This window comes from Equus caballus, chromosome 27 (assembly GCF_041296265.1).
Source record: "Equus caballus isolate H_3958 breed thoroughbred chromosome 27, TB-T2T, whole genome shotgun sequence".
NCBI lineage: Eukaryota > Metazoa > Chordata > Mammalia > Perissodactyla > Equidae > Equus > Equus caballus.
Window position 1 is genome coordinate 55,485,508 of NC_091710.1, and position 14,503 is coordinate 55,500,010.

The 14,503-nt window shown below is 38.9% G+C and overlaps 1 long non-coding RNA gene across 2 annotated transcripts in view; it reads left to right on the forward strand.

Annotated features, from left to right (window-relative positions):
* Positions 1 to 14,503, forward strand: part of LOC138920997 (uncharacterized) — a 31,821-nt gene that overhangs the window by 6,777 nt on the left and 10,541 nt on the right. For both annotated transcript variants that reach the window (XR_011433118.1, XR_011433117.1), the window contains exons 2-4: positions 2,602 to 3,425; positions 4,711 to 4,931; positions 5,292 to 5,519. This is a non-coding gene — a long non-coding RNA (uncharacterized lncRNA). The remainder of the gene's footprint in view (positions 1 to 2,601; positions 3,426 to 4,710; positions 4,932 to 5,291; positions 5,520 to 14,503) is intronic.

Genomic DNA, 14,503 nt, shown 5'->3' on the forward strand with positions numbered 1-14,503 from the left:
TATTGTAAAACAGGGATTGTAATAATTTTTCTCTTTTACAAAACTGTCATGGGAAGCAAGCACGACAATATAGATTCATGTCCTTGGTAAAGTTCTGTGCCGTCGTAGAGTCTCATAGACAGGACCCATGACCTGATGTTCAATTATTGTTTTGAGGGGCTGGCCCCGTGGCCGAATGGTTAGGTTCACGCACTTCGCTCCAGCGGCCCAGGGTTTCACTGGTTCGGATCATGGGGACATTGAGGTGGTGTCCCACGTGCCACAACTAGAAGGACTCACAACTAAAATATACATCTATCTCCTGGGGAGATTGGAGTAGAAAAAGCAAAAGAACAAAAAAATGTTATTGTTTTGAAATTTTGCATTTTTGGGCCACCACCAGTTTTAACAGAAGCACTTGAGCCCTTTTAGTACCATCAATAGAGGAGGGAGATCCCCACTCGTCCCTGAAGCCACAGTGAAGGAGGCAGCACCCCAGGGCCGTATTCAATGATTGGTTCAGGATTCCTCACATGTCTGATAAAATAGTGGCTTCTCCCTGGGCTTGTCTACCAAATTGTCAGAGATGATGCTCTCTCCCTGATGTTGCTTGGCCGGGAGGCTGGGTTTGAAGCTGTCACTGGCCTTCACCCCAACAAGTGAATAAAACCCATGTTAAATTTTAGCCTAACAGATGCAAACACGCTGATGGATCATCGTGGTCTCTGAACCGGGTTGCTTCTGGAGCCAGGCTGACCTCTGTTCTCTTTGGTTAGTGAATCTAAGAATTCTGCCTCTCTGATTCTAAGTGTGTGTGTTAGTTTCCCAGGGCTGCCATAATAAACTATCACAAACTGGGTGGCTGAGAACCACAGGAATGTACTTTCTCCAGTTCTGGAGGCTATACACCCCAAACCAACGTTGGTTCCTTGTGGAGGCCCCGCGGGAGAGTCTGTTCCCTGCCTCCCTCCTCTTTTCCGGTCCTTGCCGACAATCCTCCGTGTTCCCTGAATTGCAGCTGCATTAATTACTCCAATCTCTGCCTGCCTGAGGGTTTCCCTGTGTGTCTCTGCGTCTTTTTTCACAAAGACAGCTGTGACTGGATTCCAGGTCCACTCATCTCCAGAATGACTTTTTTTAACTTGATGACATCTGCAAAGACCACATTTCCAAATAAGGTCGCATTCACAAGCACCAGGGTTAGGGCTTCAGCCTATCTTTTTAGGGGACACAAGTCAACCCACAACATGTGCCTGGATTCTAGAAATTTTCAGTAGTAAAACGCTTGTCTAATTCTCCCCTCTTTCTTTTTCTAACAGAGGCAGTCAAAGTGAGGGATAAGGTGATCAATGCTATTTTTGAATCTTAAATGAATTCTATTTTTCTGCAAACAAGTAATTAGAGAAACTTATACTAGGAATTAATTTGCACTGTTTTCTTTTCTTTAGAAGGAACAAATGGCTATTTTGACTGTTATGTTGAAACTTTAATTTTTCATATTAACAGATAATCAGACTGATAACTCACTTATAAATTTAATAGCTCACTTGTAAATTTAAATGTACCTGCATACATGGATACATAAAACATAGGTATATTTATACATCCACAATCGGGCCAAAATTATTGATGTGTGCATTATTAAAAGTATGTAGCAAACAAACTGTATGTCTTCATTAACACTACAATATTTATTTCATTTATAATTCCATGCATTGTCTCTCCAAAGAATTGGCCAAGGTAATTGCTATTTTTCATTTTGCAATGCAAAAAGCAAAGACATACAGTGTAATATTATATACTGCTTTTCACCATTTTTCAGGAAGCATGTCCTCTTAAAAGAATCATTCTGAGAATTCCAAGACTTAAAAACAACAGAATGACAGTGGACTATAAATAATGACAAAATTTTAAAGCTATGATCCATAAAATACTTCAAAAGGATTGAGCTAGAGCAGAGGCAATGGCCTGCCCGAAGTAAAAAGAAGAAAATGTTACTTCTCCTTTGGACTGTTGTCTGAAGTGTTGTATTTAAGTCGAGCTTCTGCTTTAACACTGTATCCACTGTTTACTCTCCTGAACCTTTCTAAATGGCTATGGTAAACAGGCAGAAAGAAAGTGTCTATTCTTGCTTGAGTTCACAGTGATGTATCGTTACTTTATGTCTTTACTTTTAATTAGAATTTTTAAAAACTAATATTTGGTTATCTTGTAAAACTATTTTTAAATGTCTGATATAGTTATGCCATTATTTTTTCTATCTAAATAATGAACAAAAAGTCATCCTTAATCTTGCTCTACTAACTGTAACAAAATAAAAATCTAATATTAATTACAATAACAAAACATCAACAACTGTAGGGAATTTATTTAGTGCTTATTAGGTGCCAAGATGTATATGCTAAGTGCTTTGCATAAATTATTTCATTTATTCTATTAATATTTGTAAAAGGGTAATATTATAAAAACCCTTTGAAGAAGATATTAACTCTACTTTACAAATGAACTGCAGAAGACAGCACTTTCTCGTCTTTTGAGTTGAAAAACAGGATCTTGAAATTCTTAGGCGAGACAGTCATCTTGAACAGTCTTTTTAATCTTCAAGTGTCCTGTTTTTTGAAGGTCAAAAGCCCGGCCCCTGAAAATTGGCCATGAACAAGGAAAGAGGAAAAGCTGAAACGCCGCCTTAGACCGTGCTGTGCTCAAAGTAAATAGACCAGAGGAGGGGATCTCAGAGGTTAAATGACGGAGTCCCGGTGGTAACAGCGGAGACCTCAGAAGGGACCAAGGGCAGAAGAGTGTCCTTCTCAGGGTGCGTTCTGGGAAACAGGAAGCTCAGAAGTGGTGTGGCAATGGGAGAGTGGAAACAGCTTCACAGACTGTCTTGGGAAAGCCCCCACAATGGCTCCTAGGACCTGAGGTACAGAAGATTCATGAAGCAGGATTACAGAACTTCCCACACAGTCCCCTCAGGGACGCGGGAGGGTGAAGAGAGGGCGAGAAGCCTGCAACAAAGGTGGAGCAATTCGTGCGCTGTGTGTTCGAAAGCGCTCGTCCCTGCCTGGAATTCCATGCATTTGGTCTTGAAATCTCAGCTCTCTGATGGGCTCCAGAGCAGTGAAGGGTTTTGTAGATGGTCCAGCTTTGTCAGTCTGTCTGTCTGGGACTGGTGTTCTCCTGAGAGCCTTGTCTCCTGCGTGCATGTGTAACTCTAGGATGTTTATGAATTGGTGGTGCGTTTTGAATTTTGTCAACATCCCTCCCTCCAACCCTCGGCGGCCCCTGACCTCAGTGTTTCAGCCCTAGCCCCCTGAGTATGACGGCAGATGCCTCCACTTCTCAGCGCTCTAGCCACCTTTCCCAGAGGTGGGCATTTTCAGGACTAAGGGAAACCTCGCTGCAGGTTCGGTTTTCTGGAATTCAAGCTTGTCGTTCAGGTTGGTCAGGTAAGACTTTACTACCTTCTGAGTTATCTTCAAACAGATTTTTAAAACACAATCTATCTAATCCTTCTAGTTTTTTCAGCGGAAGATTTCATCCAAATTACTCAGTCCACCATGACTGGAAACAGATCTCTTCTTTTATATTTTTAATATAAATGTTGCTGTTTTATGGGTTTCTGTTACAGATACACATGGATTTAGGAATCAGTTCCTACATATGGTGTTGAGACTTCCGGTCTAAAAATGTGTCCTTTTTTCCTTCTTTTTTTTGGTGAGGAAGATTGGCCCTGAGCTAACATCTGTGCCAATCGTCCTCTATTTTGTATGTGGGATGCTGCTACAGCATGGCTTGATGAGCAAGTGGTGTGTAAGCTCTGCACCCAGGATCCAAACCTGAGAATCCCAGGCCACTGAAGCGGAGCACACAAACTTAACCTCTACACCACTGCCCTGGCCCCAAAATGTGTCTTTTTTAAAAAAATATTTTTTCAGCGAGTGAGACATGAGGGCCATGCATTGTCAGGATAGCTCATTGACACCTCAGGTAAATTCAACTGGTGTGCATCACAAGAGAGGTACCCCTCTTTCTTCAACTTTCCAGAGTTATTATAATGGAAGTGGGTGTGAAATCAATGTATAAATTTCTAATTGATGTCTAGATGTGATACCTTTAGGAGGGAGCTAAATGACACAGCTAAAGCATCTGCATGATTGTAGTGACCTTCACCATTTGATCAATACCCCATGTAACCGACAGTAAAGATTAGAGGTGAAGGAGCGGGCCTGGCATGGTAGAAACAACCTATAAATGGCACTTAGATGCTCAGAATAAATTTGGGAAAACGTTAGCTTACATATTTGTGTGGAGCATTCTTCATGTGATAACCTACACCTGCTACAAACCGACTGCCTGCTGCAAAGGAAAAAATAACCTCTCCTCGCGGCTGACGAATTGAAGTATCTGTCACCCGTGAAAAGGAAGTTGAGTTCATGTTTTATTCCTTATTCTATAAGTCGCCCAATCTAAGATCCTTACATTTTAACTACATTTAATATTTTAATGGTATTTAAAAACTTTACGGCCACACTTTATATACCTCCCAGCCAGCAAAGAAAGTAAAACTTTGAAGACCCAAATAGTGTCATATTCAAATCGAAGAATGACAAAGTAAAGAAAAACATGTCTGAATTTTAAAGTCAATAGCAATAAAATTTAGGGAGAGTTATTGTTTATTTTTCTCGTTATGCAAGATATGATTTTAACCCCAAAATGGTTTTCTTTTAAAAGGGGTTCCTTTGAAATACCTCAGCTGAACAGACTTCATGAAGCTAAAAAGTGGTCTTTATTAGGGCTGCATGGAGTGGACAGGGAGGATGAAATATCCCGCCCTATTTAGGGCTTCGTGGTGGCCAGACGGAGGTGAAGCTGTTGAAAAATCCACTTGGACGAGTAAAGACTTGGAGGCAGGACCTGAAGTGACCCCGACTTGCTGAAGGAGAGAGAGTCACGTAAGCTCCAGTTCCAACTCGGAATACCCCAAAAAGGAATCTTAATGCCTTTACTAGAAAAATAGGAGCACGAAACCTGTGGAAAACCCACCTAAAAAGGTAACACCAAACCAGAAACTGCAGGAGAATTGCCCCCTAAATTATTTAATTCCCCCACAGGGCTAAAGAAGTCCGATGACAACGCTAAACCCCCACAAAGTTCTCCTCTCCAGGGGACTCCAGCCTCAAAGACAAAGCATGTCCTTCCATCACAGCGTCAAGAACTCTCCTGCCGAAGCCGCCTCCTTGTTGCTGTGTCTCTGTTCTTCCCCGGGTTTGCCTTCTCTCATTTTTCTCTCCTCTGTTCTCCCATTGCTGCAGACCACGGAGGAATGTTACTTCTTGAACTGAGGGGAAAGTACACATGTATGTCATCTGGTCACAGATTGATTTATGGCAAAGACCCTTTCCCCAGTGGCCATGGAGGCAGCGGGGTCCAGGTGGGAATCTTTCCCGCTCTGCGAGTATTCTACGAGAGCAGTCCCAACTTCCACGTCAAAATGCCGTGTGCACCAGAGCGCTCAGCTCTGACACCCCCACATGCAGAAGGTAAGATGCACTCAGCAGAAGGGATTTTTAAAGCTATTTTCGGAAGAGACTAAAATCCAAAGTTTGGAATATATTAAGTGCACACCAGCCTTTGGAGTACGGGAGTGTTACTCTGTGGGGCCATCCTGTGCTCATTAGAAAACAATGCATATTCATCACTGTGTGCTTATACGATATGAATTAGGCAACACAGAAGGTGCGTCTGGAAAAGCAGCCCGCAGGCTGAGAAATTCTGCTATGAGTAAATGAATTTGAGATAGCTTTTCCTCATTTAGAAGTATTAAATATTTGAAAGAAAATTTTCCAAACACTAAATGTGTCTCTTCTTACTATTTGCTTAGAATCAGGAACCTGATTGGGACTGTAAAACTAGGATCCCTTAGAAGCGGATTATCAAAAGCTATAGGTGTTAGATTTTTCTCAAAACAATTATAAATATATCACAAAATGTGCTTTTGGACATGGTGTGATTACAGGTAAATAGCACATTTGATCAAATAATATTTATTTTGGAGCTACTGTTCAATTTTTTTTAATGTAGTAAATTAGGAAACATACACAATTTATGGACTACTGAGTTTGGACAAGAGTGCAAAAAAGTCCTCATGGGAGCACACAGAAGTGAATAATTAATTCTGTCTGCAGATGTGTGTAGTTCAGTGAAGGCTTCGGTGGCTCAGGTAATTCACTGGGTTTTGGATACAGGCACGAATCACCCAGGTAATTTTCATGCTCGGTTTCATAGGCCAACTGCATAGTCCCTTCGTTTTTTTAGATTAGGATGGTATTGAGTAAAATGCAAATGGGCATGGTTTATCTTTGGTGACTATTGCCAGTGGTAGATAACGGTTGAAAGTAAGAATTGTAGGAATATCACGGACAGTGATCTCATGGCAAAGTTTTGGAAAGAACTGTTAATGGATTCACAAGAGATTAAGTTGGAATAAATGTGTTTTAGGAAAATTGACTTGGAAGTAGTATGCTACGACAGACTTAAGTCCTGAGAGCTGGAGGGAAAGCCGTTCCATGGCTGCTGAGCTTTCCCAGGTCTGGAGTGGCCTGAGTCAGATGTGGTGGCAGGAACATAAGGGGAGAAGGGACTGGAAGGGTGGAGGCTGTGCTCCCCGCGGGGGTGCGTGTGAGTGGGGTGGGAGTTTCGTGGAGGATGGAGGAAGGCAGGAGTATGGATGAGTGGCCGGTCAGGTTACAATTTACGGAAACTGAAATCCAGAGAAGGATCATCTTTGAGCAGAGAAATAATACTTGGTTTATTTATTTTTTTTACCTCATGCCATCTTTTATAGTAAAACATACCTTTTGTAGGTTCCTGACAGGGATACTAGCTTCTTTTTCCTTTCTGGTAACTGAGTGAAATCCCAATAGGTCTTACTTACTGTCTTAGTCTCCTTCTTGATGCCAACCTTCCCTAAAGTAATTTGAATAATAATTGCAAACCAATGTATTTATTGTACTACATATTTATATGATGGATTACAGCCTGATCATTTTTATACAAAAAACTTGTATTGATTAGTAAGAATGCTGTTCAAACATATTCTGGGTTATCTGTTAAATCTACTCAAAAAATAGAGATTTTTGTCCACCGATGGCAATAGCTGTTTATAAATGCAGGTGGAGGGTTGTCTGAAATATCTGCTCTCTGGATTCAGGACGAAGCCTTCACTGGTCCTCTTGCAGGGGAAGCAGAGAACTGAGTTTTAAAAAATGGAGGTAGTGGTGAATGGAATGCCAACCAGTTAGTCTCTCACAGGGTTTTTTGCTAATGAAAGTCAGAAAAGCATGTATAAATTACATGTCTGTTTCCAGTTGCAGAGAATAAGTACAACAAATTTATAAAGCTGTCTGCTACATGTATTCACTTTTGATTAGCTGACGAGCAAACTAAAGAACAGACCAAGATGGCTTTGTTTAATTTAAGAACAGTGATGTATTCATGGCATTGCTTATAATTCAGGATAAGATGCTAATGTGGCATAATTTAAATAGTGTATCCAAATGCAAACACATATAATGAAAAAAGTGTTTGTATTTGTCAAAAATTGTTAATACAGGGTGTTAAATCAAATAGGAAGAAATGGCATTGCAGGAAATTGAGATTACAGAGATTGTGGAGAGCAGCACATCCATACTTATTTTGCTGTGACAAAGGCAAATTATGCAAATGGGGGTGAGCTTTCAAACTCCTGACTCCTTCATTTTATTGCCCGAGGTTGTTAAATAAACCATGTTGTATAGTATATGCTCACGCATGTGACACAACTCTGAGTCACTTACGGAAACAATAGAGAAATAAAACACTCTTTAATTACAAAATACCCCTTGAGAAGCCATTTATGAGTTCTTTTGATAACCTTTTTCCTATTTGAATAGCCCATACTTTAAAGATATTTTTCCTTATTCTTAATGCAAGTCTCATACTTTCTCTCCTATTATTCAGTTCAGTGTGGGACAGTGAACAGTTGGTAAGCTTGTGTTACATCATAGACTATGTGATATTTGAAATGAGTAGAAGCTCTCTGCTCTGTTGCACTCAAACCTGCATACCTCTGATTTTCGCATCTCTTCCCCTATTCTCACAATGTTCATTTTCCAGCCCTTTCATAAAATCACAGAAGCAAGCTCTACCCTGTTCGCCTAAGGCCTAACGTTGTTTGCTAGAGGCCATGAGAACTAAATATGGCAATAAGCAAAAACGACGTCCTTAGGAGAGAGGAAAATAACTTGCCTAGATTCTTGACATAATTAACTCAAACCAGATTCTGCTTCAGTCCTCACACTGTTTTCTCTCCATTAGAGGGAGTCATTTCTCAGGATCCAGACCCGTCCTGTCTCTAAGGCTGTCCCTGGGGCACAAGAAATCCAGAGTAAGGAATTCTCCCTTCATTTCAAACTCCAGAAACTGATATTTTCCTTATTTATTTGGTAACGGCTGCTCATCACTTTCTCTAATTTGAGCTCATCTTCTAGGTCAACTCCTGAGATCCCCTCCTGTGAAAGTCTTAGAAATTAAATGTGTCAGAGTGCTGGTCAGGGCCCACTTTGAGGGCCTCCATGGGAGTGTGTGTGCTTGTGTGAATAAGACTTGCTCTTGGGTTGATACTCTATAATTTGCAGTAGACAGATTTTGAAAGTCTCTACAGAAATAACATTTGGATGAAGAATGAGAAGAATAAAGGAAATATTCTTCTATTTTAACCTAGTTTTACTGACTATGCCAGAATTTTGACTCTAGTAGAAGTGGAGTTTGAGAGAGTTTTCTGACTTGCATAGAGATATAATACCTAGAATGTGTTAAATTGGACTTCATGAAAGAAAAAGAAGTTATCAAGAAAGACTGAACTTATATCTTCTATAATTAGGATTATATATAGTTTATTTTACCTGTATGTATATCAAAAAGTTATCCATCTAAAGTTTATCAAAAAATTATCCATCTAAAGCTTATAAGTTATATCAAAGTAGCTGTCCCCAGATTTACGTCTTCACGCGCCTGGCCTTCTCTCTTTATCAGTACAGTTGAAGGACTGCTGTCTGTTGTGGCCCCAGACATCTTCCCATGGTGTGTCTCACCATGTTCCGCTCATTTGGTCTGGCCTGTGCAAACCTATCTGTTTTCAATTTCAGAGTACTTATTTTCAGTCCCTATCCTGCATTCTATAAATAGTTTAGAAAACTTTAAGCAATTTATTTCTACGGAAGCATTGTGTTTCCTTCTGATATGCAAAATGCTGTCTGTGGCTGTGGATTCTTGGAATTTCCTGTCTTCTTAACCTCAGAAGACTCTTCTAGTATCTTCTGTGGGGTTAAGCCTTTGGGAAAGACTGTTTACTTGGACTAAGAAATAGAAAATGTATTTATGATCTGAACAAAACCATAACACATACTCACGAGTAAGCAATAGAGAAGTGAGAATTGTTAGAGTAAAACCATGTTATGTCCGACGTTGTTGATGCACAAAAGATCTGAGGCCATTTGCACTGTGCTTTGGACTCCACAGTTCATTAATGGGCAAGGTGAACATGGCAGCAGGAGAGATCCTACTGAACATTGCTGCCTTTGTACTTGTATTTGAAAGTGCCTGTTAATCTCACTCTTACAAGCATATTAGAATTCTAAATCTGATTGTTCACCTTTCAATCATGTAAAGCAAAATTGGCCACAGAATGGTCTCAGTTCATCGTTAATCAGAGCTAATATTTACCGGGTATTTGATGCATCCCACACACTCCTCAGAATATCAGTCTTTTGTTAGCTCATTTAATCTTCAAAAATATTTGCAGCTGATGCCATTATTATCTCTATTGCCTCATAGGGTTGTTTTGGGAATTAACAGATTATCTTTGAAAGATAGTACAGGATTTGGGCTACAGTAAACCCTCAAATGTTTGGATTTTGTTATAATATTGTTACAATTATTACTAAAATGATCTTAAAAATAAAATCTATAAATAGAAACCAGAAACTGACTATCCTTAAACAACTATCTGAAAGGTATTTTGAAAAGGTAGAGATGTAAACTAGGGATAGATAGGAAACACCCTCAATTTGATAAGGAACTTCTACAAAAACATCTAGAACCTCCTGGAACTAATAAGTGATTATAGCAAAGTTGCAAGATACAAGGTTAATATACAGAAGCCAGTCACTTTTCTATATATTAGGAAAAAAAAGTGGAATTCAAAGTTTTAAATGTACTATCATTTATATTACCACCTCCAACTTTGAAATGTTTAGGTACAAATCTAACACAATGAATATAAGGTTTATACGAGGGAAACTATAAAACTCTGATGAAGGAAATAAAAGAAAAACCAAGTAAATGGAAAGATATTCCATGTTCATGGATAGGAAGGCTCAATATTGTCAAGATGTCAGTTCTTCCCATTTTCATCTATATATTCAGTGCAATCTCAATCAAAATTCCAGTAAGTTATTTTGTGGCTATCAAGTTAATTGGAAGATTTTTATGGAGAAGCAAAAGACTCAGAATAGGCAACCCAATATTGAAGAAGAAGAACAAATTTGATAGATCCATGCTACCTGACTTCAAAACTTGCCATAAAGCTACAGTAAACAAGACAGTGAGGTATTGGTGAAAGAAAAGACAAAAAGATTAGTGAAACAGAATAGAGAACCCAGAAATAGACCCATGTAAACATAATCAACTGATCTTTGACAAAGAAGCAAAGGCAAGACAATGGAGCAAAGATCGTCTTTTCAAGAAATGGTGCTGGAAGAACTGGACATCCACATGTTGAAAGAAAAGAATCTAGATACATACCTTATACCCTTTACAAAAATTTACTCGAAGTGTATCACAGACTTAAATGTCAAACCAAAAGTGTAAAACCCCTAGAAGATAACATAGGAGAAAACCTGGATGGCTTTGGCTATGGAGATGATTTTTTAGATGCAATACCAAACACGTGATCCAAGAAAGAAAAAATTGATCAGCTGGACTTCACTAAAATTAAAAACTTCTGCTCTGTGAAAGACAATGTCAAGAGAATGAGAAGAAAAGCCAGGCACTGGGAGAAAACATTTGCAGAAGACTCATCTGATAATGGACTGTTATACAAAATAGAAAGAAGCTATTTAAACTTAGCAGAAAGAAAACAAACAACCCAATTAAAAAATGGGCCAAAGACCTTAACAGACACCTCATGAAAGAGATATATGCATGGCAAATAAACATATGAAAAGATGCTCCACATCATATGCCATCAGGGAAATGCAAATTATAACAATGGGATATTCCTGCACTCTTATTAGAATGGCCAAAATCCAGAACACTGACAACACCACATGCTCTTGAAGATGTGGACCAAGAGAATCTCGTTCATTGCTGGTGAGAATGCAAAATGGTACAGCCACTTTGGAGGTTAGTTTGCCAGTTTCTTACAAAACTAAGCATTATCTTACCATAAAATTCAGCAGTCAAATCCTTAGATATTAAATTAACTGATTTTAAAACTTTGTCCATAAAAAACTGCACAAAGATGTGTATGCTTGCTTTATTCATATTTGCCCCAAACTGGAATCAAGTGAGATGTCCTTCAGTAAGTGAATGGATAAACCACGTGTCCTATATTTATAGAATGCAATATTATACTGCAATAAAAATAAATGAATTAGCAATCCATGAAAAGACAGTGATGAATCTTAACTACATATTGATAAGTGAAATAAGCCAGCTGTATAAATTTGCTATATTATTTCCATTACAGAACATTCTGGAAAATGCAGAACTATAGAGATGGTAAATAGATCAGTGGTCACCAATGGTTTGATGAGACAGGCAGTGGGGCTTAGGTGAGGCAGAGGGGAGTTTTTTATGGTGGTGGAAATTTCTGTGTGATAGCGTAATTATGATCCAACATGTTAAGCATTTCTCAAAAACTATACAACATAAAACTCTACAGAAGAAGAGTGAGCCTTAACATATGCAACATGTTTAAAAAATAATTTAGGAAGTCAGGGAATTCCAGAATGAAATGCTGAACATGACAAAAGAATCTAAAAATGTTACAAAATGTTTGAAATGACTTCACTTAACAGAGTGAGGTAATAAAGTGCTGATCTAAGAAATCTGGGAAATGAGTGGAGTCTGTAAGACTAAAAGGAAAAAGAACTGTACACAGCCACTGTGATTTGGTTGACAAAGTTGTTTCCCATGGGGTTACAGGTGAATAATTCTAAAGCCACTATATCACCTATATGAATACTGGAAATGTATGTCTAAATGTGTATACAGGTGGATATATATATAGTGGAAATGAACAGTTAAGTACATGGTTGGTGGATGTAGAGAGCCAAGTTTATCACTGTTGGAGTAGGAGTTTACAGATAAGCAAAGGGCAGTGACGGGAATGATCCGTGTGGTAATGGATTAGAGTTGTAATCATCACTACAAACTCATGTTTAGCTCAATATTGATACAGATGGTTACACGTAGAAATATTTATAGGTATGAGTATATACACAGGTTAGTATACATGCACATATTTTGTTCCATCAGGTTAGAAGTCCTACAAGCGATGGAATACCAGTATCAATAAGCACACCTAGAACCCTTTTCTTGGTTTCTAATCCCATTCTCTAGTAAGAGAAACCATGGATTCTTGGAGAAATGGCTGTTTCCAGGACTGTGGCAGGAGGTATACAAGATGAGCCCAGAGTATCTTGTAGTGCTAGAAAGTAAGAAAGTGCTAAACAAACAAAAAACTCCACACGCAATGGTGCTGGTATATCAAAGAGACAGAGAGCTGAGGTTCTCACCCTAATGACTCCCAGTGCCTCTTTGTCGATTTCTGTGACCACAGTAGCAAAGGGGCTTGCAGAGTATGGTCATCAGCTCCATGGCATCCTCCACACATTTGTCATTGGTGCTTTCTCAAGGTGGGAGCTCAGGAGAAAGTAGACGATGCTGAGCATATTCTGGTCCTGTTATCACTATGCTGTGGAGACGTCTCCGTATTTCTGACAAAGGAGATGCACGTCACTTTCTTTCATCCCCAATGTTGATGGTCCTCCATTTGCATAGTCTTTTTTTCTCATGTGATTCTTCTAGGCAATGTTTTTGATGCACATGGTCCTCTCACTGTGCATCCCGCCTGCACGAGGGAAAGTCTTTAGACATGTACTTGTCTTCTTGTTTGCCTTGAAGTTAGCTGGGGTTTGGACATGGGAAAAGTAACTGTACATGGATTAAAATGTAGATTCTAGTATGCACACAAGAGTTTTATTGTAACTTTTGAGTTCCTAAGTAGAAAGAAAAACTATACATACAAATATTTAGAAAAGTTAATGGAAAGAAATGATTTTATCACTCCTGATATACTTTCATTATATTCAAGAATATAGTGATGAAGATGGGTACCATGTCATAAAGCTTAATTTATTTTAGCTCAAATCTTTCATTCCATAAATATCTGGACTTACATGGGCGGGGGGGGGTCTAAATCTAAGCTTCACCCACACCACTGGGTAGAACTAATGTTACATCTCTAAGATAGTTTATGATTTGAACGGTAGATAATATAGTGGGGAGAAGAAAGGCAACAGATTCAGAACAATGTGGCGTACAATTCCAGGTCAAATTGTTCCGATCTTAGGCAAGGAGGATACTTACTGTCACTGAAGGTATAATTTACACAAACTTGAGAAGATAATAACATATAAAAAACAACTATGTCATAACTCGCTGTGTATATGTTTTTTGATACTTTCACTTATTAATTAATTTGAAATATTAAAGCACTAGTTTGCAAACATCTATTGAGTGTGTGCCATTGTGATAAATAATAATATGGTTTTGGAAACCAATGAAGATTAAAGATGGGAAATGATCATTAGTTTCTCTAATCTTACTTGAAATCTTATCTAGGAACAGTAAAATTTCAGGACAAATAAAAAACAAGATTCTGGCAATTTCATAAGATAATAGTTTTTTATGGTAAGAAAGCTTACTTATGCTGAGTAAATATACAAACCAATAAATGTTTAGCTTCATTCTCTGTCACATTCATCATAAATCTCTTAGGAATTAAAACAACATTTAGAGGTTTGTTTTAGGAAAATTTAAGATTGTGAATACATAAACCCAACTTTTTTTTTTGAGGAAGATTAGCCCTGAGTTAACTACTGCCAGTCCTCCTCTTTTTTGCTGAGGAAGCCTGGTCCTGAGCTAACATCCATGCCCATCTTCCTCTGCTTTATACGTGGGACGCCTACCACAGCATGGCGTGCCAAGCAGTGCCATCTCCGCACCTGGGATCTGAACCGGCAAACCCCAGGCGCCGAGAAGCGGAACGTGCGCACTTAACCTCTGCACCTCGGGGCCGGCCCCCAACCCTAACTCTTCATATTTTTAAACTAGTAAAATACAATGCAAGGTTTTTTCCCTGAATGTATAAGTGGAAAAGTGTATACCTACAAATATTGAGGAAAAAAATTTACGGGCC